This window comes from Balaenoptera ricei, chromosome 16 (genome assembly GCF_028023285.1).
Source record: "Balaenoptera ricei isolate mBalRic1 chromosome 16, mBalRic1.hap2, whole genome shotgun sequence".
NCBI lineage: Eukaryota > Metazoa > Chordata > Mammalia > Artiodactyla > Balaenopteridae > Balaenoptera > Balaenoptera ricei.
Genome location: NC_082654.1, coordinates 94,539,434 through 94,555,108, shown reverse-complemented (window position 1 = coordinate 94,555,108; position 15,675 = coordinate 94,539,434). Strand labels below are relative to the sequence as shown.

Here is a 15,675-nt window from a genome sequence, read left to right as displayed (position 1 = left end):
GGACTTGAACAGATATTTGTACACTCATGTTTATAGCAGCATTATTCACAATAGCCAAAGGGTGGAAGAACCCAAGTGTCCACCAACTGACTAACAGATAAACAAAATGTGGTCCATCCATACAATGGAGTATTATTCAGCCTTAAAAAGGAAGGAAGCTCTGACACAGGCTACAACATGGGTGAATCTTGAGGACACGATGCTCAGTGAAATAAACCAGTCACAAAAGAACAAGTACTGTATGATTCTATTTATAGAGAGATACTGAGAGCAGGGCTGGGACTGGGGGAGGGGGAAATGGGGGAGTGATTGGGTAACAGGCACAGAGTTTCAGTTTTGCAAAATGAAAGTGTTCTGGGAACGGATGGTGGTGATGGTTGCACAACAGTGTGAACGTTTTTCCAGTCACTGAACCTACACTTAGAGAATGGGTAAAATGGTGGCTTTCATGTTATGTGTATTTTATCACCATTAAAAATAAAAATTAAAAAGGGAGTGATGAGACACAGCCCCTGCCCTCAAGGTACTCCGCGTCACTCTTTGTCTCCTTCTCACGGTCTCAGTGATTTGTTTGCCTGCGTCTCAGCCAGGCCAGCTCAGCCAGGAGAGGTTAGACAGAAACATTGGCAATAAGGATATTTCTAAGGACAGTTGGTGGCGGTGGGAGGGAAACAGGCTCGGGCCGAGCGGCATGGGGTCCGGGCCCTGCTCCGCCCCTTCTCAGTGGTTCCAGCAGCCAAGTCCCCTCACCTGTCGGGGCAACAGCTCTCTGACTTGCGGCTAGAGGTGCTAGCGATGCACACCTGTAAGGTGTAACTGCATTAATACCCGGAAGTCGCAGAGCAGCGCCAGGGCACGCACACACTTGATCAGTATCAGCGATCACTGACATTTGAAAGGAAGGAAACACCTCCCTTATTCCAGCTTCCGTGGAGCTGAGGTGAGCCCTGCAAGGAGCACAGCGCGGCTGCTGGAAAAGTCTTGTGTGGTGTGCTCCCAGGACGAAGAACAAGATAAACTCAAAAGGCCAGTACTGCCGGAACAAGGAGTTACAGGACTCCCATCACTCTGTCACAATGGGACCATTGCCATGTCCCAGAGCCCCCCCAAGCAGCATGCCCTGTCCCTTTCCCATCCCACATAAGGAAAGACATTTGCCCCGTTTTTCTCCCGCTCAGCACACTGAAAGTACACATACCCTGCCCAGTCAGCAGATGACTTGCAGCTTCTCTGGCTATAAAAACAGACAAGCAACCCATGCTCAGTGTCGACTTTCCCTGGCTACCAGGAAGTCGGCCTGCTGTTCTGGCAGCGACCCTTCTCTTTAATAAAATCTATCTTCCTTACGTTCTGCCTTGTGTCTGGAAATGCTTTTGCAACCCGAGCTCGGATCACGACATTTTGTTCACTTTTTCAGAGTCAGCCCCGAGAACCCACTTGGGCATCCATATGTGACCGGCAGGACCCCCTGTCCCAAGGGCACCCACCACCTAGAGATGCCTCGCCCAGGAGGGGCAGGTGGGGGTGGGGGGAATCTGCTTCCCTCTCCTCCCATTAATCTCCAGGAGGTTCATGGATTCATGACACCGTGTGTCCCTCCCACCCCCTCCCCCCAATCCCCCCGCTGCCACGGGGAGAATGAACTGGACTCAAAAACGACTGCCTGCGGCACAAAGCACCGAGTAGTACTGGGTTCCAGGATGGCGTAGTGAGAGCCTCAGGTCTAATCACACAAATATGAAAATTGAGATTCAGACAAAGCTTTACCTCATAGCTGTGTTCCATCAGGAAACCCAGAAGAAAGTGTTCTACACCCGGAATAGGAAGTCCCGGTCAAAGCCAAGGGTCTAAGTGACAGGTGGACTGGAAGAAGCTTCTCAAAACTGCAAGCAGGTGAGGGGTAGGACCTTCAGGAGTTGGTGGAAAACCATCCACCGGAAGCAGACGTTTCAGGCAGGGAACCTGAGAGGCGGATCTGGTGAAGCAGCTGTGAAAGGGGTGATGGGGGCAGGGCTGTCTCCCCAGCCTTTGCTGCCCTTGGTGAAGAGGAATTGAACTGTGTGTTGGGTGGAGATGAATATGCTGCCGTATGTGCAGTTGCTCACCTAAGTCAGGAACCAAGACCTGGGGCCTGGGGAGACCCCAGCTGAGCAGGACTCACCCGGGCTGCCCCTAATGTCCCACACGTGCAGCATCTAAGGCAAACAACCTGGCCATAGGGGATGGCGGATGTGCCCAACCTGCTGGAGACAGAGGAGGTAGGAGAATGTTTTCTCGGAAGGAAGTGCACATCCTGGAGAAGAGAGATTGCACAGCAGGACCGTCACTGGGCGGGCAGGCTGTGCCCAACGACTCTGTGCTCTGCTTGAATCTTCTGGGCCCACTTAGGCCGGAAGCCTGCCCAGGAGCGGAGTGGTCCAGGGAACCCCCCTGACACACATGCAAAACACCAGGTGGGCAGTTGAGAGAGGTGGTCCCACAGGGTCACAGCACGAGTACCAGAGCCGACGGCGCGACCCAGGCGGCCTTCCCTCCTTCCCGTTCACACCCCCTCCTCGCCCGCCCCCCTGGGGTCACCAAGGACTTGTCTCAGGCTCTGCTTTCCAGAAGCCCAGGCAGAAACACAGGGAGGAGGGGGCGAGGGGGCCGCCGCCCCTTTGGAGCCTGACGGCTCTGGCTGGATTCAGAAGGGCTGTCCCCTGACACTCGGAGGTAGCCCCGGAGCTGGGCCGCGAAGGGTGGGAAGGTCTCTGGTGACTTAACGTCATACCTGGCAGCACTGGGGAGCCCCCATCACCCCTGAGTCTCCTGGTGAGATATCACGACCAGGCACCAGCACGGGGTGGGGCTGAGAGTACACAGCCAGGGGCAAAGTCCTGCCCTGCCATCAGCTAACTTACAACGTTGGGCAAATGACTAAACCTCGGCTCGTCTGGAAAATGGAGCTGATGTCCCTTTATTACCTGATACAATGAAGTAATCGTGTGAAACATTTAGCCTGATACCCGGGAACTGCTTAAATTGTTCCTGTTACTATGACCCTCTCTCTGACTTTGGTTCATCTGTTACCGAGGCTTGAATGGGTTTTAGATGCTGACTGTTCCTTTGTTCCAGAAAACAACCTGACTGAAGAAGGTTCCAATCACTGTTCCTGGAGAAAAACTGTAAAGGGACCATTGACCTAAACACAGACACTGCAGACTCAGCAGCCAAGACAGCTGTTTTGTTTGTTTGTGTAACACGAATTGTCGGGCATGGGGAGGTCCAAGCTTTTTCTCCACAGATTTCGGCCTTGGGCCTGAGCGGTGAGGGCGACAGCCCAGGGGACATCAGAGGACCAGGTGAGCAGGAGGAAAGATCTGGAAGCACAAGCGTACCCCGGCGGCAGGAACTGACAAGCAGCTGGGAAAGGACCACTGCCTGGGGACACTGGATGGAGGAAGCTTGAAGGAAGACACTGGGCCTTGTTCTCCGTCTGAAATGTACGTGTGGCATCACTCTTTGCGTGGCAGCGGTTACAGAATCTGAGGATCTAGTTCACCGTCAGGGGCCAATGCAGCCAGAGGCCGGCCAAGGGCGGGGTCGCTGGACACAGCCAGGCTGGTGGTGTAAGAGTTCTGCAAACGAGCGTTGCCTCTGCCCACCGCACACAGACGAAACAGCCGCCAGATACAGAGGGAGGGCCTGCTGCAGGTGGAACAAAGACCTTCCCCTGTTCATGGCTGTTATAAATTGAAGATGTGCCTATGTTAGAGACGTAAAAATGCAGATAAGAAAGCAGAGATCAGCTGCGTTCTTACCAGCTAGAGACAGCTACTTGGCTGCTGTTTTCCATTCATCTTTTCATGCACGTTTAAACTCTCTTTAGGAGATTGGGATCATGAGAGAGAGAGAGGGAGAGGGAGAGAGAGAGAGAATTTTTCTGATGGGCTTTTTTTTAATGGGAGTATTTATCTTTTTACTGAAATTATTATTTTTTTATTTTTAATGGCTACATGTCACTCCACTTTATGGCTCTGTATTCTTTATTTAGCTAGCTCCCTGTTGTTGACCATTTAGGCTTGACCCAATTTTGTAACTCCAATGGCTATCTTTCCACAGCATTCTTTGTCTTCGCATAGCTTCTTAGGAGTAGAGTTATTGGCACAAGAGCCCAGAACGCGGTCGCACCCCCTTGCCCCGAGCTACCAAACTGCCTTCATCAAGTTTTGCTCCCACCGTCTCTCCGTCTCTGCTATTGCTTGTGTGACCTTGTGGCCAAATCAATGTATAAGTCAATTGATGGGGGTGGGGTGCATTCAGTGCATTGCCCTGGGCTTTGAACTTGCTGGGTGAGACTCCACTGGTAAATAAGCTCAATGAACTTGAAATGCCCACCCTGGCCCCTTTATGGACGCACCTTCCAACCACCCGGGAGCCAGGATGGACGGCAATGTGAGTGCCAAAGGCTTCCCCTGCCTCCTGGTGACCAGCCCCCAGAGTCTCCAGGGTGGGGCTGCTGAGGTTAGAGGACAAAGGAGCAGCCCAGCTTGTCCCAGGCAGCCTGGTCCCCCGGTCCCCGTCCCTGCTTGATGACCAGTGCAAAGCCACGCTTCTGAGAGAGGCCGGAGCTAGGGTCACAGGCGGGTGCTGGAGGCTCAGTTCAGGTGGGCCAGGACACCTTGCAGGGCCCCTCCTCTCCTCTCAGCTGAGACCCTGTCCTGCACACTCCCCTCAGGAGGGCACTGGGTGGGGGGAGAAGGGCTGAGTCAGTGCCATCCCAGGGAAATTTTGAAGAGAGTTGAAAACATGGCTCTCAACAGAATGAACACACGCCCAAGATTGTATTAAGCCCATCAATTAGGGAGGGAGCCAGGAAGTCAGTAATGCTGGTTCAAATGGCATTTGAAGTACTAGAATTTATATAGTGCATAGAGAAAGACTCCCTAAAATAGATTTTTAATGCTTGAGACAAATCTGGTTAATGTTCTGCAGGGCAATAAATTGGTGGTTCTCTCTTTTCACTGAACAGGGAATCATTTCATCTCTACTGGACAAATATCTAGAATGTAACATGGAACTTCACAGAGTCTGAGCCCTTAACTAATAGTAAATAACAGAGTCAAACAATGGTCCATCCTCCTAAAAATGCGGCTAAGCCTTGGGTAGGCCTATAAAACAAAGCCTCCAGGCAATACTGGAAACACACGCAGGCCTCTTGGCCTTATTTCCAGAGTTTGGATACTTTCTGTTAACAGCACAAGCTTATGACCACCCTTGCAAAAGCAGCTCAAGTCATGCCCTCTGCTGTGCCAGGTCTTCAGAAGAGCTCTTCAGCTCTTTTTCACCTTCGTGCATGAAAACACCCCTAGAACTTGGAGGAAAGCAGTTAGCAGCAGTGCCAGCAGGGACTCTGCCCTGAATCCCTGTCTTAAGTGAGATGCATGTGGTCCTCGACATCCTATTTTTTGTTGTATTTATGTTTCTTATATCTCCAACCATGTGGCAAACTTTTTATGGCAGAGCCCATGACTTATAAATCCATAGACCTCTAGAAATAGAGCTACTTTAAGATTTTTTTGTCCAATGCTCTTATTTATCAGATGGCCTGTGCCCCAGCTTCATTAAGGGACTTACCTAAAGCCAACTGGCTAGGGGGTGCAGAATCAGGAGAAACGCAAGCTCTTTAGACCCCCGCCCCATGTTTTGCCCAGTCTTCTTCCTTCACCCTCAGCGCGGCTTTGGATACACAGTGTATATGGGTGAGACGGAAGGATAGATAAATGGGTGGATGCATGAAGGGATGGGTGGATGGATGGATGAGTGCATGGGTGGGTGGGTAGGTGGATGGATGGATGGGTGGTTGGGTGGATGGATGAATGCATGGGTGGGTGGGTGGGTAGGTGGATGGGTGAAAGGATGGATGGGTGGGTGGGTGAATGAATGGATGGATAGATTGATGTTGTAAATATAATATTATTCTTTTTCCTTTTAGAGAAGAAAATGACTTGTGAACACCAACACAGTTTATTCCCTTTTCTGGGAGGAGAAGAAAAAATTGGTTGTAACTTTACAGCATTTCTTCCCCAGTGTCCTACTCTTGCTTGTATTAAGGACAGTCAGCCTCGTAGGGGGATGGAGGAGGTGCCTTCATCTTTTGCGTGGTTCTCAACCCCGGCTGCACATCGAAATTTCCTGGGACTCGTTCTCCGCCTCAGGCCAATTAAGTCAGGATACCTAGGAATGGGGCCCCAGCACTACCTTTGTATTACAGCTCCTCCAGGTAATAATCACTGACAATCGCAGTGAGAGGATGATAAGTAAGTCTGGGGACCAAGGGCCAACTGGGCTGGCCTCTGAGTGGGAGGAGCCTCTGTGCCAGGGAGTCCCCATGATTTGACAGCTGTGTTCTGCTCCCTGGGCTCAGAACTAATAGGTCCAATAAAAGCACCCCTGGCCCAGCCACCACGGATGAGCTGGGGCAGCCAGACCTTGGTTAGGCTGAGCGAGGAGACCCCCTCTCCAGGGAAGGATGAGGGGCAGCCCATCTGATTGCTTTCGCTGGAGTCAGCCTCCCAGGAGATAGGAGCTGCATTGCCTCCGAAGAAAAATCCGGCTCTAGGAGAAAACTCCAGCTGGAACCCAGCAGGGGCCCTCAGGGTTGGGGGGGGCACAGAGCACAGGCTTATCTTTTAATTTGTGCACATGACCTTCTAAGAATAGAAGCTTAACCTTTTATCAAGTTTTGCTGTAAGTGGCTGTATGACAGTGTCTGGATCTTTTGTGACACCACTTTGTCCATTATGTTATTCAGTCACTTAAACGCATCCCCAATAGAATGAATGACAGGAAGATGTTTCTTCCTTTGAACAAATGGGGCAATCCTTTAATGGGACAATTAGAACCATTTTTGCTTTCACATCAAGACAAACACCACTTTTACTACTAAATTACATCCATTCTTGCTAGCCCAGACTTCTTGGAGAATCATTTTTAGTTCCCCAGCGCTCTGCGTCTAAACCTCAACTGGTTCTTGATCTCTGTCTTTTTCATTTTTCTTACGCTAGTGTTTAATGAGTGTCTATGGGTTGGCGGCCACTTTAAATATATTTTTCCTTTGAAAATGGGCCAGAGAGTATCCTATAAGGTGAGGACTGTCCAGGGAACACACACCTGCCACGGTTGTGCTTCCCCATTTTTACCACCTCCTGGACCCCTCTTGTCGAGGCAGCTGCCGGCTCAGAGAAGGAAACTCAGCCCGCTCAGCACCTGCTCCTGTCCATGTCACCCACACCCTTCTCAGTGCCCTGCAGAGACCGGGCTGTACCAGGCTGCCCCGGGGCACATGCCTGAGCCCTACAGCCAGGTGCACCCTCGTCCAAGGGGCTCCGGCCACAAGGCTGGACGTGAGCTACACCAGGGATGCCAGGGCAGAGGGTGGGCAGGGCTGCAAGAGCAGAGTCTCAGATGCCACCTCAGAGGGCTGTCACACGGACTGACTGCGGTCACATGGCAGGCCAGGTGCAGGGCAAGGCGTGGTCAGATCTAGGGTGGTTATTGTCGGGCCAGTGTTGTTGGTCTGGGTATAACTCTGGGTTTAGACTTGATGGAGGCAATGAGTGTCCACTGGCATTAATTAGGACATTTGGCAACATTTTTAAACTTAAAAAAATTAGTCAGCTCTTTAAAGATATAATTCATGTACAGTAAGCTGTGTTCTTTTTTTTTTTTTTTCTTTTTTTTTTTTTTTTTTTCTGATTTTATTGATTTGAGTCCTCTCCCTCTTTTTCTTGATGAGTCTGGCTAATGGCTTATCAATTTTGTTTATCTTCTCAAAGAACCAACTTTTAGTTTTATTGATCTTTGCTATTGTTTTCTTTGTTTCTATTTCATTTATTTCTGCTCTGATCTTTATGATTTCTTTCCTTCTGCTAACTTTGGGTTTTGTTTGTTCTTCTTTCTCTAGTTTCTTTAAGTGTAAGGTTAGATTGTTTACTTGAGCTTTTTCTTGTTTCTTTAGGTAGGCTTGTATAGCTATAAACTTCCCTCTTAGAACTGCTTTTGCTGCATCCCATAGGTTTTGGGTCGTTGTGTTTTCATTGTCATTTGTCTCTAGGTATTTTTTGATTTCCTCTTTGATTTCTTCAGTGATCTCTTGGTTATTTAGTAACGTATTGTTTAGCCTCCATGTGTTTGTCCTTTTTACGTTTTTTTCCCTGTAATTCATTTCTAATCTCATAGCATTGTGGTCAGAAAAGATGCTTGATATGATTTCAATTTTCTTAAATTTACTGAGGCTTGATTTGTGACCCAAGATGTGATCTATCTTGGAGAATGTTCCGTGCGCACTTGAGAAGAACGTGTAATCTGCTGTTTTTGGATGGAATGTCCGATATATATCAATTAAATCTATCTGGTCTATTGTGTCATTTAAAGCTTCTGTTTCCTTATTTATTTTCATTTTGGATGATCTGTCCATTGGTGTAAGTGAGGTGTTAAAGTCCCCCACTATTATTGTGTTACTGTCGATTTCCTCTTTTATAGCTGTTAGCAGTTGCCTTATGTATTGAGGTGCTCCTATGTTGGGTGCATATATATTTATAATTGTTATATCTTCTTCTTGGATTGATCCCTGGATCATTATGTAGTGTCCTTCCTTGTCTCTTGTAACATTCTTTATTTTAAAGTCTATTTTATCTGATATGAGTATAGCTACTCCAGCTTTCTTTTGATTTCCATTTGCATGGAATATCTTTTTCCATCCCCTCACTTTCAGTCTGTATGTGTCCCTAGGTCTAAAGTGGGTCTCTTGTAGACAGCATATATATGGGTCTTGTTTTTGTATCCATTCAGCCAGTCTATGTCTTTTGGTTGGGGCATTTAATCCATTCACGTTTAAGGTAATAATCGATATGTATGTTCCTATGACCATTTTCTTAATTGTTTTGGGTTTGTTTTTGTAGGTCCTTTTCTTCTCTTGTGTTTCCCACTTAGAGAAGTTCCTTTAGCATTTGTTGTAGAGCTGGTTTGGTGGTGCTGAATTCTCTTAGCTTTTGCTTGTCTGTAAAGCTTTTGATTTCTCCATCAAATCTAAATGAGATCCTTGCCGGGTAGAGTAATCTTGGTTGTAGGTTCTTCCCTTTCATCACTTTAAGTATATCCTGCCACTCCCTTCTGGCTTGCAGAGTTTCTGCTGAGAAATCAGCTGTTAACCTTATGGGAGTTCCCTTGTATGTTATTTGTCGTTTTTCCCTTGCTGCTTTCAATAATTTTTCTTTGTCTTTAATTTTTGCCACTTTGATTACTATGTGTCTCGGCGTGTTTCTCCTTGGGTTTATCCTGTATGGGACTCTCTGCGCTTCCTGGACCTGGGTGGCTATTTCCTTTCCCATGTTAGGGAAGTTTTCGACTATAATCTCTTCAAATATTTTCTCTGGTCCTTTCTCTCTCTCTTCTCCTTCTGGGACCCCTATAATGCGAATGTTGTTGCGTTTAATGTTGTCCCAGAGGTCTCTTAGGCTGTCTTCATTTCTTTTCATTCTTTTTTCTTTATTCTGTTCTGCAGCAGTGAATTCCATCATTCTGTCTTCCAGGTCACTTATCCGTTCTTCTGCCTCAGTTATTCTGCTATTGATTCCTTCTAGTGTAGTTTTCATTTCAGTTATTGTATTGGTCATCTCTGTTTGTTTGTTCTTTAATTCTTCTAGGTCTTTGTTAATCATTTCTTGCATCTTCTCAATCTTTGCCTCCATTCTTATTCCGAGGTCCTGGATCATCTTCACTATCATTATTCTGAATTCTTTTTCTGGAAGGTTGCCTATCTCCACTTCATTTAGTTGTTTTTCTGGGGTTTTATCTTGTTCCTTCATCTGGGACATAGCCCTCTGCCTTTTCATCTTCTCTATCTTTCTGTAACTGTGGTTTTTGGTCCACAGGCTGCAGGATTATAGTTTTTCTTGCTTCTGTTGTCTGCCCTCTGGTGGTTGAGGCTATCTAAGAGGCTTGATGGGAGGCTCTGGTGGTGGGTAGAGCTGACTGAGCTGTGTTCATTTAAAGTGTGTAATTTAATGAGCTTTGACACCACTGTCTTAGCAGAGACACAGACTGCACCGTCTCACTCCAGAACATTCCCTCCTGCCCCGTCACTCTCCACCCCCTCTCCACCCCTCACCTCAGGCAACCACTAACCTGCTTCTGTCTCTAAAGTTGCGTTTGAATTTTCTAGAATTTTACCTAGGTGGAATAATACAGTGTGTCCTCTCATGTCTGGCTTCTCTCACTCAGGCTGATCATCTTGAGACTCATCTGCGTGGTTGCGAGTGTCAGAGCTGTTCCTTTTCACTGCTGCGTAATATTCCACTATATTGATGATCCTCATCTGCTTGCTGATCGGCCCAGTGAGCGCTCACCATGCAAGTGCAGGGGTCACCCTGGGATGGTGGTGAGTGGCAGACACAGCCTGCCTTTGCCAGGCGCCCAGCATGTTGCTGGACGTCCACCATTGGGAGGGCTACACGGAGAAGAGCAGGACCTGAGATAAGGGGTCTCCTTAGGGGCCAGAGAGGAGGACGTTTCAGCCAAGATAAGAAGGAGGCATTTCATAGACCTCGAAGGCAGAGCAGCACTGAGGGAGAGGCCAGCCTGGTGAAAGCTCAGAGGGCAGGGCGACAGGCTGGTGGGGAAGAAGGCGCCGGGCTGTGCCTGGCTTGGGAGAGTACTGGAATTATCCAAGTGACAGAAGGGTTTTAAGGAGTGTTGTGGTTAGATCTGCTGATCAGCCGATGAGGCCTTGGTCTGAAGCATGGACCCGAGGGTCGATGTGGACACGGGAGACCAGTGAGGGGCTACTGCTGGTCATCCAGGCCAGAGCCGGCAGTGCTGCGAGTTATAGACAGGATGCAAAGGCAGCCCTGGGGAGATGTGCAGGCCATTTGGGACACAGACTGCACTTGAGTTCAGGATCCCACAGCCGGGTGTTGAGGGGATCCCGATGTCAGGAGGAGGCTGACAGTGTCCCCTGGGTTCCCCCCACCCCAGATGCTGGGCTCCCTGCCCCCAGCTTTGGTCAGCTCAGGCTGCCATAGCAAATACCACAGACTGGGGGGCTTAAACAGCAAGTGTTTATTTCTCACAGTTCTGGAGGCTGGAAGTCCAAGATCAAGGTGCCGGCAGATCCGGTGTCTGGTGAGGGCTGCTTCCTGGTGTGTAGACGGCTGCCCTCTCCCCATATCCTCACGTGGCAGAGAGATGAAGCACGCTCTCTCAAGTCTTCTTATAAGGGCACTAATCCCACCATGGGGGCTCCACCCTCCTGACATCATCACCTCCTGAAGACCCTGCCTCCTAATACCATCACGCTGGGGATTGGGGTTCCAATACATGAGTCTGGGGGGACACACACATTGAGTGCATAGCACTCGTTGACCTCCTGCCCTGGATTGCCCAGCTGCTCTGTCTAGAAGCCCAACTTCCCTGTGACTGCAGCCCTGCTCTCACTCCAATCGCCATTCATGGTCAGGGCTGGGGCTGGGTGCCCTGCCCAGCCCTTGGACCCCTCCTGCAGGAGGCCAGCTGCTGCGTCCCAGGTCCCCAGGCTCGGACGTGAGGCTGCTGGGAATCCGAGGGCTCTGGACTCACCCTTCAGTGACTCATGGTCTGCATCCCCTGGAAGTGTCCAAAGCAGCGCAATGTCCCTAACGGCTTCCTCTCCACCCAAGCCCAATGCTGCAGGCTCTCTGGAAGCTTCAGTCCTGTGGCTTTGCTCCAGACCACAGGGAGTCTCTCCAGGGCCCTAATATTTGTTCCAACCTCCTGGGTTCTCTCACTCCCGTTCTGTTGTTTCCACCCTGGCCTTTGTTGCTGAGCCCAGACATTCCCTCTTCTGACCTTGTCTATTGACCCATCTTTCCAGCTTTGTCACTAGGCACTGCCCTTGGGACATCTTTGGTGCCATGCTCAGTACCCCACAGGGCCAATCTTGTTCACTTCCCTGAGCTCCACGTGGCCACTACAGCTCAAGACAGCCTGAGGGGGAGGAAGGAGAGTGGCCTCTCATTGCCACATACCACCCACTGCAGGGCACCTTGGCACCAAGCTTGCCTGGACCACTGTTGATGGATTGGCCTTGCCCTCTGACCCCCAGCCTCACTCTGTCCCACTACTCTGGGCAAGGGCACCTGTGCCCAGAGGTTCCTCCAGCCCCTCTTCTGTGCCCTACTGCTCCCCTTTCCCGAGGACCCCAGACCCCCATTATAACCAAGGGCACATAACCCAGCTTACTCAGTCAGAAACCCATACCCGTGAAGACCACGTGAGCTCAAGATCACGTAGAAACTTAACACTCAGCGATTGGCACACAAGGGCCAGATGTGAGCCAAAAGTGAATGAAAGACTATTTACAAACAGTCTTCTTTTGCCAGGAATTCTGCCTAATACCCGGCTTTATGATGTACTTTCTATGGAATTTCACTTGAATGGCTCACAATTATATACTTAACTACCTGCAGCTTCATTTGCCATGATCAAGGGCTCAGTCCGGCCAGGGCGACACCTGGCAACAGTCATTTAGAGGAAGCTGGTGGTGGCTACATGAGAAGGCCACATCATCCCATTTGTTCACATCTTCTGATCAAATAATGGAAACACTGATTTCAACTAAATATCTTAGACAAGCCAACGCCTCAGGGCAAGGAAGCCACTTTTCTCTGGATGCTCACAAACCAGGATCCCTGAAACTGCACCACACCACGGTCCCTCTTCAGCCGTAAAAGTGGTCCTGCATCCTCTGAGCGGCAGTACATCCTACCAGGTGGCCCGCTTTTTTGTTTTTCTGCCAGCATGATTTTAATGCATGTCTACTTAATTATACTTAATGCCCCTGGTTAAACTGACTCCTTTGAAGAGGAAAAGACTAATTTGCATGCGAATGCAAACAGAACAAACAGAAGTAGATGCTGGGGGAAGGAAGGAAGATTTTTTTATAGGTTATCAAGATAGCAACACAGGTGCCTCATTTTCTACATAGAGGTCTACTGATATCGGAGCTTAATGTTTATAAAGCACTAAGCAATTTGCAAGGGCTCCCGCATACATGACCTCATTATATCAAGAGCACTTCAGTGACATGGCTTCCATTCCTGCGCTTAGAGAAAGGGTATCAGGCAGGACTCAGGAGCCGCTCACGCCCGCCAGGGGCTCCAAGACCAGCCGCCTTCAAGCCCTGGCAAGTCTTCTCCACTCTGTGTGTGCCTCCAGGTCAGACCCTTGGTTCTCACTCCTGTTTCCCATAGGGCCAGAGGCTGGTGAACATGAGTCATTTGCTGGATGCTTTTTGGAGGAAGGGGATTAGGACCCATCACTTGAGATCTCAAGCAGACGCGTGCTCATGCATGATGTAACACTGACACGGGGTTTGCCAGAACTGAGGCTTTAAAAATGGTAAGAGAATATTATTTTTCCCAATCACCATTTACAAGTAACTAAAGCCATTTTCCACGGACTCCACTAAAAATGCCATTACTGGGCTAAAAACAAACAGAAAATGTTGGATCCTGATGGAAGACTTTCCCCAAATTAAAAGAATGCAACCAAGTGCTGCACAGAGTGGTGGGGCCCTGACGCTCAAGCCGCAGACAAGCAGGGGGAGGGGAACTCCTTGTCTGACCCTCCTGGTTTTTTTTATAAATTTATGTATTTATTTATTTTTGGCCATGTTGGGTCTTCTTTGTTGAGTGCGGGCTTTCTCTAGTTGCAGTGAGCAGGGGCAACTCTTCTTTGCGGTGCGCAGGCTTCTCCCTGCGGTGGCTTCTCCTGTTGCGGAGCACGGGCTCTAGGTGCGCAGGCTTCAGTAGTTGTGGCACGTGGGTTCAGCAGTTGTGGATCGTGGGCTCTAGAGCGCAGCCTCAGTAGTTGTGGGACACGGGCTTAGTTGCTCCCCGGCATGTGGGATCTTCCCGGACCAGGGCTCGAACCCGTGTCCCCTGCACTGGCAGGTGGATTCTTAACCACTGCACCACCAGGGAAGTCCTGACCCTCCTGTTTTATGGAAGAGCAGACAGAAGGCCAGACACAGAGACAGACCGGCTGCCTGAGCAACGCCTGTGGTGCGTGTGGCAGAGCCAGGGCCAGACTCCGGGTCCCCTAACTCCCAGGCCTGCTTCTTCGCACCAGCTGTGCTTCTAGGATGGGGCACACACTCCTGAGGAGCCAGGAGCCGCCAGCCACACGTTCTGGAGCCTAGATTTCTACCCGCCACAGTTTAGGGAAAACACTATTATTATAGCAAAACACAGGGGTCTGTTGAGGAGAAGGAAAACCTCCCACAAATTTTTATTTTTTTTACTTTATGTATATATATATATATTTTAACATCTTTATTGGAGTGTAACTGCTTTACAATGGTGTGTTAGTCTCCCACGAATTTTAACGTTACACAAATGCTACAGATAAACTTTGGCCACGTGGTAGGTCAGCGTAGGCTGGACCCCCAGGCCCTGCAGGGGTGGAGATCCCTGGTTAGGGGACTCAGGTGGGAAGGTGCTTGACTACTCCAAGTCCAGCACGACCCCAGGCTGCCTGGGGATGGAAGGATGGGCGTCCCTTAGCTGACCCTTCACTGAAGGTCAGGACCCTCACTGGAGCAGAGTGGCTGCTTCTTTCAGCGCCCAGTTGAGCAAAGGATGCTCTTAAAGGAGCATCGGGCCCCCGGGCTGCCCCGAAGGACAGAGAAGGGCAGCCCCAGGGAAGCCCGCCCCGCCTGCGCATCCTGGCCTCAGCCGGGAGACCCAGGACATTCCCCGCAGACTCCGCCTGGTCACCTGGCTGCTCCTGAGCCCGGGACCTGCAGCAGAAATGTCCTCCCAGCCTCACCATCCTCACATCGTGCTCCTGAGTGGTGCTGGGGCTCCTCTGATGGGGAGTGAAATAAGGGGACGGCAAAGCAGCTGGCTGGCTCTGCTTGGAGAAATGTCTAAGGAGGACCAGCCTGTTCTGTGCAAGGCAGCTAGGCCGTGTTTTTAAGTCTGTGGCTTAAGAAACTGCATGCTCATCGCCAAGTGTGAAGGGCCAAGTCATATCACGTTCATGATGGATTTGTTTACTGAAACAAACACAAGGCTCTGACTAACGCAGTGGAAGAAATTGTGTAGAAGGAAAGAGAATCTGTATGTGAGGAGGAGGGGATGACAGTGGGAGCTAAGCATCTGTCGCCCCACCAGGGACAGAGAGACACACACCACATACGTGGAGGCCTCCCTGCCAGGACCACGGGCAGAGACGGGCCAGAACACTGTGAATGCGCTGCTCTGTGTTCTCACAACACCTAGGAAGTCTGCTCCCAGAAAAATCTTCCTCTGTCAAGGAGGGGCACGTGCTAAGGAGTTTTCAAGCAGTAGCTTGCTGTGACCCCCGCTCTCCACACACGTGCCCTCACCTCCTCAGGTGTTTGCTCAGGTGACATTCTTAGTAAGACCTCCTGTAGCCAGTCTCTTTAAAGTTGGTCCTGGCATTCTTCTGTCCCTGTTCCCGCTTTGTTTTTCTCTTGAGCACCAATCACTGTTTATTACTCTATCTTTACTTAGTTATGGTTTTACTTTTTTGCCTTCCCCGTTAGCACACGAGCTCCATAAAGGCAGGTCGCTGTCTCTGTTGTTTACTAGATGCCCGTGGCCTAGAGCTGAGCCATCGCGCAGGCTGCAC

The 15,675-nt window shown here is 49.8% G+C and overlaps 1 long non-coding RNA gene across 1 annotated transcript; it reads left to right on the top strand.

The window, feature by feature from the left end:
* The first annotated feature begins 3,302 nt into the window (after nucleotides 1–3,302).
* On the top strand, nucleotides 3,303–13,643 carry LOC132350512 (uncharacterized). The gene is made up of 3 exons (XR_009497939.1): nucleotides 3,303–3,482; nucleotides 10,264–10,420; nucleotides 11,114–13,643. It is a non-coding gene; the product is annotated as an uncharacterized LOC132350512 (long non-coding RNA).
* The last annotated feature ends 2,032 nt before the right edge of the window (nucleotides 13,644–15,675 follow it).